The 22,077-nt window shown below is 39.8% G+C and overlaps 1 protein-coding gene and 1 non-coding gene across 10 annotated transcripts in view; both read right to left on the reverse strand.

The window, feature by feature from the left end:
* DLGAP1 (DLG associated protein 1) overlaps positions 1-22,077 on the reverse strand; it is a 961,867-nt gene that overhangs the window by 386,891 nt on the left and 552,899 nt on the right. The gene's annotated exons all lie outside the window — the stretch shown is intronic.
* LOC123570154 (U6 spliceosomal RNA) lies at positions 62-168 on the reverse strand. The gene has a single exon (XR_006694146.1). It is a non-coding gene; the product is annotated as a U6 spliceosomal RNA (small nuclear RNA).

The raw sequence follows: 22,077 nt of genomic DNA on the forward strand, positions 1-22,077 counted from the left end.
TTGCTTAGTATTGCTTTTTGCAGTTTATGCTCTTTTTTGGTTCTATATGAATTTTAGGATTAAAAATATGGAATGTTTCATGAATTTGCATGTCATCCTTGTGCAGGGGTCATGCTCATCTTCTCTGTATCATTCCCATTTTAGTATATGTGTTGCTGAAGCGAGTACTCCTTTTACTTTTTTATTGCCTTCCATTTCTACCTCTGATATGATCTTTGATGATACTATTCAGATGTTGGCCAGATTGTCTGAGAGCTACAGACTTGACCTTCTCGTTTGGCCCTTTCAACTGCTCTTAGATGTTAAGCCACTAGCCTATGTAAGGGAACTATACGAAACAGGCATTTATACTTGCTATGGTTTTTACTGTCGAGACGTTGCCTGTCTCAGCAAAGATTGACTTCTGAATTTACCATGTGGTAAATTCCTCTCAGGTGTCAGTATTAACAAAACTGTGTGCTTACCAACTGTCTTTAATCGTGCAGGTGCTATTACTCTTGTAAGATGAGCATGTTTCCACTTCGAGCAGTGCGTGCTCCACCAGCTTGAATACCAGGAAAGTTATCAGGAAAAGCTATGGCAAAATCATGATGGTTTTAGTACTTTTCCATTTTTATTCTACTATCATTGTATTTCCCGTGGGTGTTTATTCCATACACACACACACACACACACACACACACACACACACACACACACCCCACAATCTCATAAACCACTTTAATCCCTTGTGGAAACAAATTGTAGTAGAGGTAGCAAATCTATATCCAGATACCTCTGTATTATGTAAAATATGTCAATATGCTTTTTCCCTCACTTGGTATCATCCGTTGACTGTTCTCAAACTCGAGTGTGCATCAGAATCAGCTCGATGTCCCCAAGGCACAGATGCATTCGATAAATGTTAGCCAAATAAATACATGAATGGGAATTTTCCTTCTCGGGAAACAAGCTATGTCCACGGGAAAAGTTTGATAATTTATAAGTAAGATGACTATTTTTGTACTGGGAATAATGCATCGTTAGTGCCGGCACCGTGCAGAGTGGAACCATTGTGCTGATCAGGAAGGACTGGAGCAGCGGCTAATGAAGACCGCTAAAGCCTGCTTTGCTGTTTCATCCACAGCACACAGGCCGCATCTGTCCTGGGGCTCATTTGTCCGTCTTCCGCCTCCTCCGCAGTTAGAGTCTCCTAAACTACAATGGCAATGATTGAAGAAACTGTGGTTGAAAAGTCCACACCAAATTCTCTGTATGTCACTGAAGACAAGGACATTTTGTGTGGAACCTGGCTGCTAATCCACTCTTGTCATGAGGGAAGATTTTTTCTCTTTCTGTAGTGAGCAACAAGGCCACTCGGTAAGATACAGAATTATCTAACTAGTATTTTTGAATCTAGAAAAATACAAGCTTTGCTTCATTAATGGGCTTATTACATGTATGTGCTGAAAACTTGATATATGCTCCTTCTCATGCTTGCAAGTGTGACATGGTTTCTTCCCTTTTCACAGATGAAGAAAGTGAGGTTCATGGAAGTTAAATAACTTGCCCACAGGGCACAACTAGTAGGCAGCTAAGCTAGGACTTCAACTGAGGTCTGTAAGACTTAAAGCACCTGCTCTTCCTGCTCCTCAATAGCTTTCCTGCTAAGCACCAAGAGACTCTAGGCTGCCAGGAACATCCCAGCAGGGACCACTGTCAATCAGTGGATCTCCGCTGTCTTTCAGACTTTCTTTTGAAGAAAGATTTAGCTGCTAAAGAAAAGATGAATATACAAAAAGGATAATACTACTGTATTTCATCATATTGCCTCGTTTTAATACAAGAAGACTCATCCAGCTTAAACATTTGATGTCTAAGAAGCTAACCAGCAAGCTGCCCTCTGGGAATGCATACCATCAGCTATGGATCAGTGGTCCTGAGATCATGTTCATAAATCAACAGCTTTGTATAAGCTGTCAAAACTCAGAACATGGTACCCCAAAGTATGGCACCTTGGTGTGCCGAGTACTATGGACTGAAGGACATCGGAAAGGTCTCAGAAGCAATGTCTCTTTGACTTTCTCCCAACCCCCTGTGTCTCACCTGTCCTTCTCCCATGAAGTGAGTCATGGCAACCAGAATTCCTCTTTCCCAAGGCGTGTCACAGAAACTAGAACCCTCTCCTCCAAGGGAAGCCGTGAAACCCAGAAAGGTCACTCTGCCTTCCCCCTTCTCCCTTGAAGACCTTCATTCCAGAGGGGCCCTGCCCCATATTCAGGAGGGTTACACAAAGAGGTTAAGAAGAATTTGAACAGTCAGGCCTTGCTAGGTTCCCTGCTCAGTCTATCAGCATTAGATCACACCCTTTAGTCCATCACATTTCTACACTGCTGTCCATTCTTCGTCAAACCGAAGAATAAAAAAAGCTTTCCCTGGGTCTTAGGGTCTTCATTTCTGAGGAGTCCCATGTTACATAAAACTTTGGTTACCTTCATTATGCTTTTCTCTTGTTAACCTGTCTTTTGTTATAGGAGTGACCATTATGATAGGTGAGGAAATATATCACACATTTCTGCCCCTACAAAGCCAAAAATGTTGGCTTAGGAATGCTGCTAAGCTCAAGGCCACAGCTACTCACAACCTTTTATCTCCACTACCAAGACCTGTAGATACAATGTGAATAATTTTAACCTTGATGTAGAAGTGAGCCAACGCAGACAATAACTTCTCAGATATCCACAAATGCTAGTTACTAGCATCCATGTATTCTTTCTTTCCCCAACAAATATTTATTCAGCATCTACTAAATGACAGGTGGAGTTCTAGGGAACAGGGGTTCAGTAGTGAACACAATTCCAAAAGTCCATGGCTTCATGACAATTACATTCTTGTGTTGGGAGACAGACAATAAACAAATATATTGTGTATAAAATGTTGATGATGCTATCATGTCTTAGGTGATGGCATATTAACTGCCTTCTGTAAGTAATCTTTTATAAACTCTTTGCTGACTTGGAGGCATTGAAAGTTTTACAAAAATATTGGCTTATTTATTAAAGAGGAAGTATGGTAAAATTTGCACTCATTACAGGTTGAGTATCCCTTATCCAAAATGCCTGGGACCCAGAAGTGTTTTGAATTTCTGATTTTTTCAGGTTTTGGAACATTTGCAGTTTACTTTCTTTACAGGTTGAGCATCCCAAATCTGAAATTCCAAAATGCAAAATGCTCCAATGAGAATTTCCTTTGAGTTTCATGTTGGTGCTCAAAAAGCTTTGGATTCTACAGCATTTTTGATTTTTGTATGTGAGAGGCTTGACCAGCAATATGTTCCAGAAAATATTAGAAAAATGGATGTGTCTCTGTGGTAAACCCTGTCTTAGGCATCTTACATGTATTATCCCACTTAATTATCACCGCAGGCCTAGTAAGCAGGTACTCTTACTATCTTCATTTCCCAGAGGAGGAAAATGAGGTACAGGAAAGTTAAATAATTTACTTGTAGTCAATCCAGGAAGTCAGACTCCAGAACTCACAGTAGGCACTGCTACACTGTCAATGACAAAGTTGCCTTTGTCACTCAACACAATGATGGGATGTTACCAAGGTTGCAGCATATGGCTGCATAAATTGCACACAGCACAGCTGGGGATGGGGGTAGTAAGCTGACCTTGCTTGGTGCAGCAGATCTGTTGCTTTGCTGTCACTGATGTGCAGTTAGGCAATGTTCTTTAACTTGTATATACCTTAACGTAAGCATAAGAAGAAGACACTAGAGAAAAATCATGCTTTTCAACACGAACTAGAAATAAAATTATTCATCTATTATTATTTTCCAATAAGACAATAATTGAAACCATGGAAGCCATGTATATTCCAGAGACATGTACATAGGCTGACTATATACATCATCTACACTTTAGATAGGCCATTTAAAGTAAAGGATGCTTGCAATTTGGAGGAAATATGAACTTCTCCATACAAAATGCTCACACCTCTCAGCTTAACCTGGAGCTTCCAATTTCCGTGTGGCCACTCCTCACCATCTGCTTATGTTGGCACAGGGTGGGAGGCAATTCACTTCATTCAGGGAGGCGTCCTACACTACACTTATGAGCAAAGACCTGCAAGCCAGGTGAAGGAAATAAGGAAGCGGAAATGAACCCACAGTAAACACTTCACTGGGTGGCGTCCCATGGGCAATCTGCATGGACGGGTGTTTGTCTAGCAACCCCCACCCATGGCCGCTTTTCCTCTGACTGCTGGAGGGGTTTGCTTCCTTTACCCAAATCTGTGTCGGGAAAAACTCCACTGAAGTATGGTTTTAAGTTTCTTCTCCCAGACAAATAAACAAGCAGCCCATATTCCAGCACACCAGATCTGAGTGAGAGCAACTGACACTGGCAAAAGTGGCCGTGGCCAGAATGAGTGGTACCTGTGTCAGTCGGAGAAGTGGCTTTGGGCAACAGCAGGAATGTTAAAAGGATGTTACCTGAAGGAAAATCGTTAATTTCATATTTGAGGAAACCTTTTGGATGCTTAGGGAATGATAGTCAAAATTCGGGCTGCTATTGCTTTCTTATTCTCCTTACACTCTGTATCCAGGTTTGGTCCAATTTCAGAAAACATCCTTCCCATTGCCTTGAATTTCTGTCTAGTTTCCTTCTACCATAGCATCTTTAACCAGAAAGAAGGCATCTTCTCTTACTATCCCACTTTCCGCTAGTGTGAGCTTAGAAAGGTATTGATCTCTCTCTCCGTCTCCCTCTGTTTTTCTCCTCTGGGGAAGCTTCTTAGGAAACATCAGCTCTATAAATCACAAGTTTTCCTGCTAAGACCTTTGGCATATAGCTGGCTGCTACTTCACCTTTTTAAAAACATGATCAACATCCTGTGTCCTGTTAGAATTAGGTAACTTAACCTTTCTATCAAGGTTGATTTTTGTTTAGACCCTGGGAATTGCTCTGCTTCATGGCATATAGGCAAAAACAAAAAACAAAACAAACAAAAAACCCTGAAGAAATAAATTGTGGAGAAAAATGTTTGTAAGTACAAATATGAACTCTGCAGAAAGGATTAGAATCCAGTAGCAGGTAGACATGCTGTACGACTGGACCCATAAGTAATGGAGGACCGTACTGAAGAAATGTACTCTGTACCCCAAAGTTTATAAAATAATTGAACAGGGGATGTGGAAAGGGAATCTGATATTGGCAACACAGCGTGTCTCTCCTGTGAGTTGCTGGAAGTTTGAGGTGACTGATGACAATTCTGTCTGCCCTGATACCAACATTGTTGTTTCTCATCAGCTCCCTCCTCAGGACCCCTGACTATCTCTCCACTTTCCAGCAGAGATATCTGTGTTTCTGGGCACCAGTCCCTTTGGAAATAACACTTTAGCACCTTTTAAACATTTGCTTCACTACTGAGTAGTTATTTGCACATTATTCTGTCTTCCCTCCTAACGAGAATTCTTTAACAGTCAGACTTGTTTGCTCAGCAGCTACCCCAATGCCAGGCACAGAGTGAGCGCTCAGTAAACCCTGAATGAATAAAACAAAAGGAGGGGAAGAAAGCCTGTCAGCTTGTGGGCTCACTTTTGTGTCTCATAAATAAATGGATGCTCCAAGACTTGTAAAAGAGGAACATTATGCCCTTGGGATGCAGGAGAAATCACACATGATTGTGTTAGATTAGATTGGGTTGTTTAGAGGAAAAAAAGAATTTGGCCTCAGAAAGCTATTTTCTTCAATGTGGGAGTTTGATGTAACAGAATCCCGCCTTTGGATATTCCTTATTTGGTTTCGGGTACTGATAACAAAAAGGACAAGGAGAAAGATATTTAGAAATGGTTTATAAGATATTCTGTCCAAGCCACCTTGCCTCTCCTATCACCCCCTCAACCTTGTTATTTTCCTTCCTCTAGGATGATCTTTCTAACTTCCAAATCTGATCATGTCCCTTCCCTGCACAAAACGGTCTCTATTCTCTTCAAAATGATGACTAGAACCCTTGCGCAGTGTGACAGCCCCTTGTGGCCTTGCTGTGAACGCCCTCCAACCTCATCCCTCCTCCCTTCTGCCGCACCCTCAAACCTGGGCTGCAACCACCAAACGACCTGCAGTGCTCCTTACCTACCCTGGCTCCCTGTTCTTTATGACTTTGAGGATGGTGCTTACGTCCTCCACTTAAGCGATGCCCTTCCCTGCCTACATAGCTCCTACTCATCCTTCAAAATTTAACTGCTCCTCCACCCACCATCTCTCGTTCACTTTTCACGCTGAGCGCTGTCCAAATCTAGTAAGGCTCTGCAGTTGTCTCCTACGCTCATTTCCTTCCTTCTCGTCCTCTCTTCTCCCACTGTGGGGTGACCACGGTTACACATAAGGACAATACACTTTCTGCTTTACACCCAGTCCACTGCTTGTCAATAACAAGCTTTATAATCTCTCAAAGATATAAAAGCTGAACCACATGAAAGGGCTGTGGAGTTGGTTCCCTAGGGATATTGGCCACCCTGCTGCTGGCTGTGAGACATGTGACTGCTAACCTACGTCAGTACATAGATGTGGAGAAGGATCTGACACCTGACACCCAGTCCCCTACGTCCTCATGGGTGTCAATATTTTACCACCTACATGGGGTATTTTCACTTTACTTTAACATTTCTGCTCAGTCTAAGAAATCACCTCCTCCTTCATTGTGTTTTTCAGAAAACCAAGTGGGTTATTACATTAGTTCTGAGCAATGAGAGGGAAGCAATCCGTACACATGGGGTGGAAATTAAATGAAATCCTAGAATTAGGATTTAATTCCCAAGTGAGAATGAGCTGAAGGAGAAGCCTAATAGGAATGCCTCAGCCTCTCAGTTGGCCAATAGAACCCTAAGGGGTCTGTGGTACCCTGAGATTTTTCGTCTTGCACTTTGCAACATTCATTTGTGGGCTTGTCTTTCTGCTCCACCAAGCTCTCAGAGAATAAAGTGAAATGCATGTCTGCCTTCCCACTTCCCAGCACAGTAGCTGCCTAGAGCACAGAACCTCAATACCAGCATTGAATTTCACAGTGAGAAAGTTATTTCCATTTCCATTCTCTTTTAATCCTTTTAGTTCAGGCAGAGCAGAAAAAATTGATTGTGTGTTTTGAACACTCCTTTAACATTTGTTTTTCATCCCTTTTAAGCAGGCTTCAGTGGGCACAGTATCTACCTGGAAATGAGTAACTTGCTTTGTTTTCCTTGTTCTTTTTTAATGGTCAATTCCCTCCCAAATGGCAAGGCAAATGGAAGTAATATCAAGTTGCTTTTAACAAATGTATTCAAATAAAAATAAGTCTATTTGTGGAAAACTAGTAAAATATAACATCAGTAGAAATGGACTTGGCCAAAATCATGATGATGCTATATTAAGGATGGATGTTTAGAAAACACTGGCATACAGCAGGTGCTCAATAAATGTTCATTTGATGGATAAATGAATCTCTCTTCCATCTTCTCTCTTCTTTCAATTTCTATAAGTTTTACAATAGATCTGGTTCGGCCTCAAATTTGTATTACTGTACTTGTCTCATATTCTCAGCTATAGTACTGTATCTGCTTTCTGCTCGGCCCCCACCATGCACTAGCATGACCTACTCATAAATGTACCATGTTTCTTTTAGTTTAGCTTTAAAGACTGATGTCAGACGTTCAAAGTCCTCCAGAAGCTGGCTCCAATCTATCTTTCCACATGTATCAGCCCAAGTTCTCCTACATAAACCATGCGGATATTTGTGATTTCTAGACTGGACACTAGGGAGAGTCCTCCTGGCCTTGAGCCTTCCTCTCAGTGGGATGCCCACAGAATCCTATAGATCTTTTAAGACTCATTCAAATCCTGCCTCCATGAAACCTTCGCTGAGAGTGATCAGCTCTCTTAATTCCAGCTGAGAGTGATCTGCCTCTCTTCTGAGACCCAGAAGCACTTTGCCTGTGGGGAAACATTCACCATGTGTACACTGTGTTTAAGATACTCCTTTAGCGCCCTGTACTTTCTTTTCAATTGCATGCTCTTGGAAGGCAAGAACCAGTTTTCATACATCTTTCTACCTCTACTTTAATCTTGTTACTGACTGGAATTAAATGAATGGAGACATTTGGGGATGTACTGAGGGAAGGAAATGTGGAAAAATCAATGACCTGCTTACAAATGCTACCTGAACTGAAGAAATGAACAGCAAACTCAGTAGAAAGTGAGGTTCACTGGAAACATGAACATGGTAATTGATCCAATTTGATCACGGGAACCTACCTCCTTTTTAAAAAGGATACGCAATCATATTTTTAAAAGTATTTTTCAAAAGCCATTATTTATAATTAAGTCCAAATCCTTCTATTTTAGAGGCAGGAAAATTGAGATAACATTACAAGCATAATGTATGGACACCCATGGATTTACATATGACTAGCACAGTATTCATGCTGCAAATATGCATGGGGAAAATGGTCCTAGAGTTCTTTTGCAGCAGACCTTTTAAACCTCAGATGAATCACACTATAAAATTCTCTTAACCTTAGACGTAACCACAAACAATAAGAGCCATATTTGCAGCACGTAGTTCACTCCACTGGGTCTAATATTTGTTGGATGTTTTATAGGAACAATGGAGAAATCTAAGATGCCTGTGGGTTTATTAGGTTGACCATTCCTTTCAGGGTGAAGTGATAGTACCATGAAAAACATTTGAGAAGATCCTCCTACAATAGCTGACTCTAACATTAATTTGTTGTTTTGTTTCATACCAGATGCCTCATTAGAAAAATAGCAATATTGAAATGGCAAAGGCAGCAATGTTAGTAACATTAGCGTTTCTAGAACTATTCTGCAATAAACAAAACAAAGAGACACTATCCTGGGGCTGAATACTGGCCTGAGTGAATCTCATCTGCATGATCTCCTAGAGAGATGGGTCACTTTCGCAAAGACACATCATTCATCAAGCCTAAGACTCTGGGCTTAAGGAAAAATTCTCCTTCCTGACCCTAGTCTAGTGAGAATTTCCTTCTGTTCCTTTTACACCATCAACAGGATTGAGGAGATGCACTCTCAGGAGCATTTACATTAAGTGGGAATAAATCCCCTAGGTAACCAATGGCTGAGAATGACAGCATGTTAGACTGGTCTCCTTTTTCAGGAGATTACCCAGAACAAGGCCAAATAGGGCATGCAGCACTGCTCCACAGCCCACCAAGGGCCAAGCAGTGCAGGAGCAGGTCTAGACGAGATTTCATAGCACTGCGGTCAATAGTGGCGATATGGTAGGTGGCACTAAGACTCGGGAAGTCTGCAAACACTATGGCAATGCTGGCTTAGATTCAGAATGACATAACCCTTTAGGGAAACAGAATTTTAGAAATTGTATTTATTCTTATGGGAGTCCTTAAGCCTGGGGTTAAGTCAGGACAAACCCGTGGGTTTCGCCTAGTCCTGCCTCAGAGCCGAAGTCTATGGAGTTGACCTGTAATAGCACTGATCATCAGCATTCTTGGAGTTACCATTTGGTGGGTTTTTAGTGATGATTAAAGAATCTATTCAAATCAGGAGAAAATGCTCCTGATTTCCTATAGTTTAGCCACATAATAAACCAGTGTTTGAGGGACACATAGCCCTCATAATTAAAGCAAGGCTGTTAAGATTAAATATTTTATTCTTATAAAGGAATATAATTGAGACAATTATTAATTAATAATGCTTGAAAATGCTTTTCACTCCTTAAGAAACCTTAAGATTACTCCATGTTTCAAGACATACTTTGGATCTTGCTCACTTACATCTTATACATAAAATATAAAAGTAATAACAGCATGTACCCCACTCATTTGGCATAGTAGATACATTTTCTGGGCTACTGACTATGCATGATTTTGTAGGGTTTCTTAATAAAACCTCGGCCCTATTATTCATTATTATCATTATTATAATATCTGTTCCCTTTTCTCTATCTAGTTCTTTCCCTGACATTATAAAAATCAACCAGGACAGTTGAAATGTACCTGAATAAAGGGAAGAACCAAAAAAAGTATAAAGATAATTGGGAAGTCGCCCTTATCAATACCATTTCCGTACAAAAATTTATTTATAATTACCAACTTGAAGGGTATTCATTATTTGGTATCAAGGAAAACATCTAAAGAAAGCTATGGCAACTCTCCCTCTTTTTTCCTGACTTAGTTCAAGGTTTTGCCTTTTAAAAATTACTCCCATTGCCTCCTTGGAAATTTCAGATTACTTGTTTGTTAAAAGTCTTAATGAGACAATACGATAGGCCCCAGCTACGCAGTGGATTTGGAACTAGAAAAGGACCATAAAAATAGCCATGTCAGAAGATCCCCAAAGTGTGTTATGTGGATCTCTAGTCCTGAGAGATATTCTGTGAGAAGATGTTTGGCACATGTGTTTGGGGGAAGCTGGTTATTATAATCTCCACTTAGAGGCACAGCACCCTTTACTCTACAACAGGCTTCGAAGTTTTGCAAAGAAAGCTTTTGAACAGTTTTACCACAGCATTTTGCAAAACAGTCTGGTCCTTGAACCCTTCTGAAGAGTACCTCTAGCCATGGCTTGAAATGACTGGAATGACTGTTCTGCAAAACATACCTGAGGAATTGCTGACCGATGCCAAGTCCCTCCTTTCACAGTTGATGAAACGGAGTGTGATTCGCTCTCCTTTCACCTAAACCATAGTTTACTCATAAGAATCTTGGGTAAGTGTGGATAACAGCCTTTTGAAATTGATGCAAACTTAGTCCATCTTGATAGTAGAAAAGAACTGAACTCCATCTGGGAAGTTGAGCTGATTTATCCAAGGTTACTAACTAACCAGGGTGTACAAACCAGAACATCTTCACTTCTGCTTTGTCCTTTGACCATCAAAAAAATGCTGTTGCCATGCTATGAGAACGTTTTTCAGAAATTATTATAGCTTGCATTTTGCTTTATCTTATGTTGAGTCTTTTATTTTTTTCTCTCAGTACGGTTGAAGTCCTTTAACAAAACTCCACCTAATCCACTCACCCGCTTAATGAACACTCTTTATTCCCCCCGAAAACACAGTCAGGCTGCCTGGAGTGCAGGAACTCTTACACCAATAAGCTATTCTAGAGCTTTTCTAGACGTTTCCTCCAATCTATTTATGTTAGTCTAATTTGAAATTATAATTATGTAATTTAAATGTTACAAAAAGTGCCGAAGTATGAGTGCAGAAAACAAGAGTCATTTTTCTAAAAATAAAATGGTAAGCTGTGTAAAGGTTGGATAGACATGAGCTGTTAAGGTTGCTGCCAAAGTAGCTGTGGGTGAGACCAATGTAAATAATTGGAAAAATGGTGAAAATTTAGAAGGATTCTGGACTCAGATTGCTTTGCATGTCTACATTTAAAGAAATTGACATTGGAATTTATAGATAACACACCATGAGTGTGGTTTACCTGAGAAAGAGAACTTGGAACTCCAATCAATAGATTCCTTTAAAAACAACCACCACCACCTTGTTCCTTCAAGAAAACATTAGTGAATGAATATACGTTTGTATGTATTTTTTTTTGAGACAGACTTTCATTCTTGGTGTCCAGGCCGGAGTGCAGTGGCGCGATCTCGGCTCACTGCAAGCTCCGCCTCCCGGGTTCAAGCCATTCTCCCACCTCAGCCTCCTGAGTAGCTGGGATTACAGGCGCCCGCCACCATGCCCAGCTAGTTTTTTTGTATTTTTAGTAGAAACAGGGTTTCACCATGTTGGTCAGGCTAGTCTCGAACTCCTGACCTTGTGATCCGCCCACCTCGGCCTCCCAAAGTGCTGGGATTACAGGCGTGAGCCACCGCACCAGGCCTACCTACGTTTGTATGTTTTAACTTAAAACTTAATGTTTGAAGAAAGTATTTTTAAAAGGTTCTCTACTTTAACCTTTATAAAAGTTGACAACTAGAATAAATAAAACAGTTTAGGGAAATCATTACTATGTGTCTAAACATTTTAAAATGCTTATTTAACGTACTAGAAAAGCACCCCATTTCTGTGTGACAGTATATTTTGAATTGTTCTCTGTCCTATTTTACTTCTTTTGGTTCCCTAAGTGCTTGGGCCATTAAAACTAGACCAGAGGGTGAGGCGCATTGCCCCAGGGCAGGGAGGACACAAAGGGCTGCGGAATAAAAGCCTCCTCAACTCAGACACGGTAGTTAAGAACAATTTGACTTTTAACCGGGCAGGCCAGACACCAGAGATGGCCCATGTGTGAAAGACTAGTTGACAAAATTAACCAGAGAACAGAGAGCTGGAAAGACGGTTCCCCCGGAGTTGCTGACTCACTGGGAAACTCAGAGATATCTCATTGGGTGACCAGAAGGGTTTAAAGGGACCAAACAAGAGTCCACAGTTTCTGATTCTTTTTTAAATCTGAGAATATAGTAAAAAATAGATACATTAACCTTCCGTTTTGCTGGGTTCTGCATCCACAGATTCAATCAACCTTGGAATGAAAATGTTTTTTTAAAAAAATACCATAATAGTAATACAAATAAAATGCAATACAGTATAGCAACTATTTATGTTGTATTAAGTATTATAAGTAATCTAGAGATGATTTAAAGTATATGGGAGGATATGCATATGCAATTATTTGCAAATACTATAATACTATATGATTTTATATTGGGGACTTGAGCATCCATGGATTTTAGTGTCAGTGGGGGCAGGGTGGGGTCCTGGAACCAATATCCCCCAAATCGGATGACTGTAGTTTATTTCCTGATACAGTATTAGGAAAACCAAAGCAATACAGCAATATATTCTATTCCATTTGATCTTTCCTAGCCTATACCCTCTTCTATTTCATTTAAAAATGCTGGCCATGAACACTAAATTATTTCTTGACCCTCAGTTTATCAAACAGTGTATAAATAATGGCTGGTGCCACAAGAAGGTTCATATCTCATCCTACCAACTCCTAGGGTCAATACCTCGTGTGGCAATAGAAATACTCTGATAAAATATGTAGGAAAAGTATCCCAGATCTCTTGCCTGAATTCCAAGCTGGGGAAGACAGCAAGCCTGTAATAGAAACCTCCAGTGTAGGCTTGATTCAGGCTGGAGCTGATGTGGGGGATAGGTGACCTCAGAGCCCCTCACTTCTTGGCTAGAGGAGGAAGGAAGAGGTGAAGATTCCCCAGTAGTTGTAAACATGCAGGGAGAGGCGTGTGGGCGGGCATGGAGGACACAGGTACACCCACTTCAAGATCAAAGGCTGTGGAAGAAACCACCGGTATCATCAACAGTTGGTTATATAGAAGACTTGAAGGCCAGGCTACCTCTCAGCAGATGCCAATGACCAGGAGGGATGAGCTGCAGGTCAGAGGCCAGTGAGGCCAGGCTGTGAGGACATAAACCATCCAGGATGCTCAGTGAGCCTCCCAGCAGGATGAAAGAATATTCAGTTTCATCAAATATTTACCTGAAAGAGACAGGTTTCATGCCAGCAGAATTCTGAGTTCTATGTGTTGACTGTAATTGGAGCCTTAAGAACTAGGTCTAATTTAGTTGTAGAAACTAATAAAAAGTTATGCTCCTGCACACATAATTTGTGACTGTAAATTTTCAACCTGCTATACCTGCACTGAAAAAATTTTTGGCGTATGAAAGCAATGTGCAGTTCCTGCTGTTATTTTTAACAGTTATTCAGTGCCAATGTTCTAGGCATTGTACTGAACTGAGTAGGACAGAATTCCCTGTTCACTTGGCTCATGGGCAAAATGAGAAGAACACGATATACAAAGAGACAGTGGAATGGGGGAGAGGGATATATGCACAATTATGATTGCGGCATATTTAGGAGATATAAATAATCTCATGATGTATTACTTAGAGGTAATTGTCATATAGGACTAAAACTATGCACTTATAGTTTGATAGATTAGATATCTCAAAAGTAGTGCATAACTATAGAATTTTGCTCTTAAATTTGGCCAGCTGTGATTCACGATCTTCATCAGTACTCTTGAAAAATTACTGATTTCTGGCCCTCATTCCTAAAAGCCTGGGGTTTGTCCTGGTCATTTGTATTTTCAGAACATTCTCTTGATGATTCTGATGTGCAGTTCAGGTTGGTGGCCGCTGCCATAGGAGGCCATGTGTGTTTTTAATAGATTCGCTATTTATGCTTGCTTATACATTTATCTGCCAATCTTAAGAAGAGAGAAATAAACCATTTAGGCTAACTCACAAATATACTTTTTCTCCATACAAAAACATCCTTAAACATGATAGGATTAGTATGTAACATCCAATTTTGCATTAATTATAATACACTTTTAGTAAACTACGTGAAAAGTAATAAACCTACAAAAATATGTTTGAAGCATCATGCCAGGGGTAACATGTTCCTAAAATCTAGAATCATAAATGTTGTTAAGAGGCAAAGGCTTGCATATTTCAGTTTGTCAAGTGCTTACAGCACAGTAATAGGGCCCCTCATTCATCTTCTTCTCTACTGTTCCGGTCACAAGGTAGAGTTTGTGTTTTGAAAATCCTAGCATGGGTTGCTGAAATCAATAGAAACAAAGCATACTCTACAAAAGTATGCTGGTGATATTTAGAATCACAAGTTAGAAATGAACTTTTCTCGACCTTGGAAAATCTAAGGAATACTGATAATTTTAGATCAAAAATTACCTGAGTGTTTATTGCCCTGATAGCCTTTAGTGATAGGAGGCAAAGGGTGGTAAAAGTAGTTTCTGTCCTAAACAGTTGAAACCAATCGCTGAAGATCTTTCCTAAGTGAGATTTGCTACCATAGGTAAGAAAGACTGCTTAGGGTCATGGCCTACAGGTTTTTAAGCACCTAAGTTCCCTTATTCAAGACTCAAGATCCCAAAATCCAAGTGATTAGATAAAAGTTAAGGTTTCAGTCTTTGACAATAAAGTTAACCTGCACTTTTGTATCACGTTAATGCCACTGGTCATATTGTAAACCATTAACTGCTATTTGAAAGTCTCGAGCTGTGCTCCAAAAGGGACTCACTGTCTAGTACTAACACCCAAGAACACTGGATACTAATTTGTTGATATTATTGATTAGGGTTCTTTTCTTGCTTTTGATTTTTGTATTAATTAGTGATGATAATTACTTTTATTCCACTGAGATAAGGGTTAAAATTAAAACTCTTTCTTTCTCCTGATTCTTCCAATAAATAGTGCAACAGTCAATAGACGGAAAATTCTTTGAACAGCAGGGATCATATACATGCTCTATTTTTGGTGTCTTTCCAGTGTACTGCAAACAGCTGTTTGGTTGTTGTTGACTCTGCCCATCTTAAAAGACACCTTCAATGAATTTCACCTTTCTATTTACCTAGAATTCTGGAAAACTCCATATTAGATACTATCTGCAGAATTTTCTCTTGCCTAGATAATATGTTTAACAAATTTTGAGTTTTTGAGAAAAAAAACACTCCCCACAACCTATTTTTAAGTCAATTTAAGTTCAGGAATCACACAGATAAAACTGCAGCTTTCTTGATTTACTGTCATTTCTTATGGGTTCAATGAGAAGTTCCTGAGACTTCCTTCCCAGAAGCACAGGAACAGGAAGTCATCATTTGCCATTTTTTCCATGATTAAAAACTTTTACAAGTTAATAGTTGGACTACGAAAATGAATACCTGCTGTCGGCTATCTAGTATCCCTAGCTAATATTAAGAAATAATGAAAATATCCTCTTTCCAATGAGCATGTGGATTATTGCATCATTATTCAAATGCTAAAGAGAGTCACAAAAGCAGTGATTTGGAGTTTTATCTTACTAAACTGAGGATAGCTGTCTCCCTATATCTCCATTTTCCAAGTAGTGAGAAGGTAATATATTCGTTGGCAATTTCTGTATTATTACTATTATCCACTGCACAATGAGAGGAAATTAAGAGAGAGAAATCTGATGATTTAAGACAAAGCATGGAGAGTGATGTCTGGATTTAAGGAAACAAACAAACAAGTAGTCTGAGAACAAAATTTTCATCCATTAAAACCTGCTGCTTCCTATAGGCGAAATTCAAATTCAATAGTCATTTAGCTAGGACAAAACAGAAACATTTGGGTAGGTGACCTCAGGTGGACTAAGTTTTTCCATCTTCTTAGTGAACTCTAGAACAATGAAAACTGAAAATGGTTGCTTGGCAAAAGGGCAAAATTGGCGATTAGGAATCATTGCCATCTGCTAGTGCCTGCCTTTGTGGTGTCCGGGGGAAGTTGATTATGGAACTGTATTTGTAGCAAGCTTCAATGGAGTGACTCACCTCCTTTCTTGGACAGAAATAAAGGGTTGGGAAGGGATACCTCATTTTCTAAATATATAAAAATACTGCAGAAAATTAGAATAGGAATCTTTCTGATGACATCAACAGTGTCTAAAAAAAAAAATGAGCCACCAACAGAGAAGGCTGGGTGGAGGTGGGACAAGATTTCTGTAAAACCTGTAAGGATCATTGCTTGCTGGGAATTAGAAGGAGTCATAGTTCTAATCCTGGTTTTGGCCCACGAATTGCTGGAGGATAAGACATTTAAACGCGCTAGAGTTGAATTTCTCCAGCTGCGAGTTGAGAAAGCCTTAGATGAGTACAAACAGAGCAAATTCCTATTAGAAAGTTTTAGATGGTAGATGCCTATCAGGTAAACTTGTGTTCTCCCTGAGGACAAAAGTGTTGACTGGGCACCTACCTCGAGCCATGTGCAGTTTTTGTGCAGTTCTTTAAGATGAAGTCTGGATCTTATACATATTTGATTACTTTTTGCACAGTGGTTGGCTTATCAACTGTAATCAATAAATATTTGTTGAATGATTTGATTTTGCATAAATTATCTTAAATGAATTAAATAAACCCTTTTTCTGAGGGTAGGGGAAGGGAATTAGTCATGCAAATATATCAAGATTGGATCTTTATTTAAAGAAAGTTTCTTCTTTTTCCCTTATAATTGGAACTTTCATTTTATATGATTATCAGGAGAAATGTATTCCCTAGACTCTGTCTGCAGATGGATTAGAACATTTGGAATAACTAGGAAGTTGTTTGCTCACTTTCAAGTTGTTCAGTGACTAGAATATATCTCATTGTGTGGTATATGGTGACATGGTTTGCTCTAGCTAATTGAATCACCCAGGAAGGGCATTACATAAATTTTCAATCCTACAGAAAAGCAATCCAAGTCAGTTTTCTAATGAGCTGATTGATGGCTCTTTTGTGAATGATTTAGCAGGAACTGAAATAAACAAGACCTGATTCCTTTTACTGAATCATAGCACTTCTCCTTCCTCTCCTGTTGCAGCTAGGCTGCCAAAGATGTGAATTGATAATATCTGCTTAGCTGCTACAGGCTCAGCATGTGCCAGAGGTTGAGTCAATCAATGGCAGTTGGTTAATCAAAGGGGGTCCCTGGACCCATAGCAGCAGCATCACTTAGAATGCAAATTCTCAGATTCAAGGCCTGTTGTATCAAAAACTGTGTTTTAGTAAGCGCTTCAGGCTGATATGTGCTAAAGTTTTGAAACTGTTGATGTATGGTATTTAACATCCCAAGAAACAGCAAAGGATTTATTCTTCTTAGACCCATTTATATTTTGGAAATAAAAGTTTCTAACATATTAATCTGTTCTGTATGGATATCTAAACTTTAATAAACCAAAATAAGATTTCTTGTGCTCCCAACAACTCTAATGCTTTACCTCATATGTTTTATAGTTTTAGGTCAGACAACTTGAATTCACATCAATAACTGTTGCCAGAGCACCCACTGTGTTAAGTTCTGTGGGGGAAATGGAAATGAATGAAACTTGTTCTTTTCTTCTAGGGTCTCACAGTCTAGTTGGGGAGACTGACCTAATATGAGGCCTAGTGTGAGAGGTTTATTCTTCCAGGTACTGTTACTTATTATGCACCTATTATGAGATGGGAACTAGTCTAGGTGCTGGAGACAGCTCAGGAAACAACCAAATACAGTGCCCTTCCCTCAAGGAGCTTACAGTCTAGTGGAAGAAACAGAAAATAAACAGAATGAACATGTTAGAAGAATAAACATATATTTAAATACGTAAATACATAAAATAAATATCTGGCAGGTCACAAGTGCTCTGGAGAAATGTCGAACCAGGGAGGTGATGGGGTGTGCCTCCGATGGAAAGACACAGAGCTGTGGGAGGCTCGTGTGTCCACAAGGGTCCTGACTCACTGAGGCCTCAGCTCTGTGGCTGGGTAGGTGAGTTTGACCAAGTCAAATTTTCTTTCCATGCCTTTGTTTCCTTGGTTCTAAAAGAGTCTGAGGTGGGGTAATATTGCAATTTGAAAAAGTCCTTTGCTGACTATGTAGGGTTGGGTGTGGTAGGAAGCCAAACCGGGGGAACTCTGTGTTTGCTGCTCCATCCAGAACCATAACCTATTTATAGATCAGGACTTCGGTGTGAGTTTTTGTTTGAAAAATGTTTTCCACAGCTGAAGAAAAAAAAAATAAACCACTGAACTAGATGATCTCAGGTTTGTTCCAGTTGTGGTTCTACAGTCTTTTTTCTGCATTAGGATTCCTTAGTGGGAAGAGATACTTTTTGTTTTGTTTTTGAGACAGGGTCTCGTTGTCACCCAGGCTGGAGTCAATGCAGCCTCGACTTTCTGGGTTCTAGCGATCCTCCTGCCTCAGCCTCCTGAGTAGCTGGGACTACAGGTATGAATCACCACACCTGGCTAATTTTTAAATGTTTTTGTTTTGAGAGGGTCTCACTTTGTTCAAGTGGTCTTGAACTCCTGGGATCAAGCAATCCTCTCACCTCGGCCTCCAAAAGTGTTGGGATTACAGGCGTGAACCACCATGCTTAGCCAGAAAGAGATATTTTGAATTATTTGCAGGAAGCTGTTATGGAACTACAGGTAAAATGGTAAATATTTCTATTAAACATAGCTTCTGTTTATCACTCTACATGGAATATAAAAAAATTTCTGAATCTTCCTTAAGAAGCATATATTTACTTTTTCTACTTTCTATGCTAATACAAGATCAGAGAGCACAATTACTTTTCCATGGCTGGATTGAAATATAGATGCTTTTGGACTTAAAATTTCAGAATAGATCAAATCTCAGCTGACAGAAGTAAAATATCTGATAGTTTTAGGTTCTCATTAATATTGCTCCTAAAAACTAAGTTTCACTCTTTAGTTGTCTTTCTATGTATGAATATACTATGACTGAAAATGATGTATTCCCCCTAATTTACTACGGTGTGTTTTACTAGCTTGGAAACATTGCATGGATGTTACAAGGAACATTACATGAAACATTACAAGGGTGATACATATTTTTCCAAACAGAAACCAAAAGAATAGTATTGAAATAAGTGACAAATGGGAAACCTGTTACTAATTTGAACTAGAAACAGATTACATTTGACTTTCATAACTACTCACCAATGCTGCCTTAATGAAAAGCCCTTCCAATTGTCACTACGGTTTTTCCTTTTTCCCACCAAAGGTAATTTTATTTTATTTTATTTATAGGTAGGAGAATATTTAATATCTACTCTCTTAGCAAATTTCAAGTACAGTGGAGCACAGATTAACTACAGTCATCATGCTGTACAGTAGACCATAGAACTTATTCATCCTGTCTAACTGAAACTTTGTATCCTTCCAGAACTCCCCATCCTCCCCCCAGGCTCTGGTAATTACCATTTCACTTTCTGCTTCTATGAGCTCCAGTCTTTTAGACTCCACCAAGATGGGCGGATCATGAGGTCAGGAGATCGAGACCATCCTGGCTAACACAGTGAAACCCCGTCTCTACTAAAAAATACAAAAAACTAGCCGGGCGAGGTGGCGGGCGCCTGTAGTCCCGGCTACTCGGGAGGCTGAGGCAGGAGAATCGCTTGAACCCGGGAGGCGGAGCTTGCAGTGAGCTGAGATCCGGCCACTGCCTCCAGCCTGGGCGACAGAGCGAGACTCCATCTCAAAAAAAAAAAAAAAAAAAAAAAAAAAAGAAAAAAAAAATTGAGTCCACATTTAGGTGAGGTCGTGCAGTATTTGTCTCTCTGTGCCGGGATTTCTTTATTAGCATAATGTTTTCCAGATGCATCCATGTTGTTGCAAATGCCAGGATTTCTTTCTTTTGTAAACTGAATAGTGTACAATTTTTAATATATGAAACACATTTTCTTTATCCATTCATTGTTGATGGATGCTTAGATTGATTCCATCTTGTGAATAACCCTGCAGTGGACATAGGGTGCAGATTTCTCTTCAACTACTGATTTCATTTCCTTTGAATACATTCTTGGAAGTTGGATATATCCTTTGGAAGTTGGACTACTGGATCTGATGGTAGTTTTATTTTTAATTTTTTGAGGAACTTCTGTATTATTTTCCGTAGCAGCTGTACTATTTTACGTTCCTACCAATAGTGTACAAGGGTTCCCTTTTCTCCACATCCTTGCCAGCATTTGCTACCTTTCATTCTTTTGATAATAGCCATTTTATTATTATTATTTTTTGAGACAGGGTCTCTCTCTGCCACCCAGACTGGAGTGCAATGGTGCAGTTTTGGCTCACAGCAACCTCTGCCTCCTGGACTCAAGCGATCCTCCTGCCTTCCAAGGAGCTGGAACTACAGGTGCATGCCACGACACCTAGCTAATTTTTGTATTTTTGTAGAGACAGGGTTTTGCCATGTTGCCCAGCTGGTTTTGGGCCCCTGGGCTCAAGCCATCTACCTGTCTCAGCCTCCCAAACTGCTGGGATTATAAGCATGAGCCACTACATCCAGCTGATAAAAGCCATTGGAACAGGTATGAGGTGGTATCTTATTGTGGCTTTAGTTTGCACTTCCCTGATAACTAGTGATGTTGATCATTTTTTCATATGCCTGTTTGCCGTTTGTATGTCTTCTTTTGAGACATGCCTATTCAGGTCCTTTGCCCATTTTTAAATCAGGTGATTTGTTTCCTTGCTCTGGAAACTATGACTTCTTTTAAGAAGAATTTTAATAGTTTCATCATAAGCTGAGTTTAATAAGCTCAACTGTAACAATCATGTATAAAAATAAGAGATCGCCAAAAGCACACTAGCTGAGCTTTAGTCGAAGTACCTGTGAAGTGAACCTCATGCAGACTTAAAATAGTGGGTGACTTGGTAAAGTGGCAGTTCACTGTGGTGCAGCTCACGGAAGGAGGAGCCCGGTTATAACTTAGCAAGGTAACTGAGGAGATTAAAAAGGAACAAAGATGGAAGCTGCTAATTGCGACTTAAAAAGGACATTTAGAACCTAATTCCAAACATAAGATATGATTGATCTGTTCCTGGGAATTCTTCTGTGCACTTGGAGGGTTTTAGGATCAATTAAGTCTTTGCATCTTAAAAATAATGATCACAAGGTAGAAAAAAAAGTTAAAACAAGGAAAACAGCATGCTGGCATAAACAAGCTATTTCTGAAATATCAGTTACATTTGGATGCAAAATTTCAAGTTTTCCTTTTTGGGAGAATGTCATCTCTCTGAAAACTTATTTTGAAAGCTTTTTTTTTTTCCTGTTATCTTTCTCTGTGTTCATCTGAAGACATCTTACTGCTTTTAGGAAAGAATAGTAAGTCCTGACAAGTCTTAGACCTTAGATAGATGGTAGTTCTATTTTTAATTTTTTGTGGAACTTCTATAAAGTAAAAGTCAATGAAAACAGAGAAAAAAGTAGAGAAAGACTCTTCTATAACAAGATGCCCATCAGCAGAAAAGGACAGTGTAGAAGCAGATAGACACTGAGTTATGGTCATCCTTGCTCAAGTGAGCAAATTAAAATCCCCAAGGACATCCACAGACTTCTCTCCCAGCATCTGAGGGCTGGATTTGCTCTCTGCTGTCTACCACAGACTATATTCAACTTGCTGGAACCTTGTCTAGTGCTGAATAGCCCAAGGACAGGGACGCTGCTTCAGAGACACCCACGGTCACAGTTGCACCAGCCAAATCTGTTTTCGTGCCCGTGTCTTCTTGGAGAACAGAGCAGCATATGGACGGCTTGGGCTCCCTGCCATCTGTCAAGAGTGGG

Source organism: Macaca fascicularis, chromosome 18 (assembly GCF_037993035.2).
Source record: "Macaca fascicularis isolate 582-1 chromosome 18, T2T-MFA8v1.1".
Lineage (NCBI taxonomy): Eukaryota > Metazoa > Chordata > Mammalia > Primates > Cercopithecidae > Macaca > Macaca fascicularis.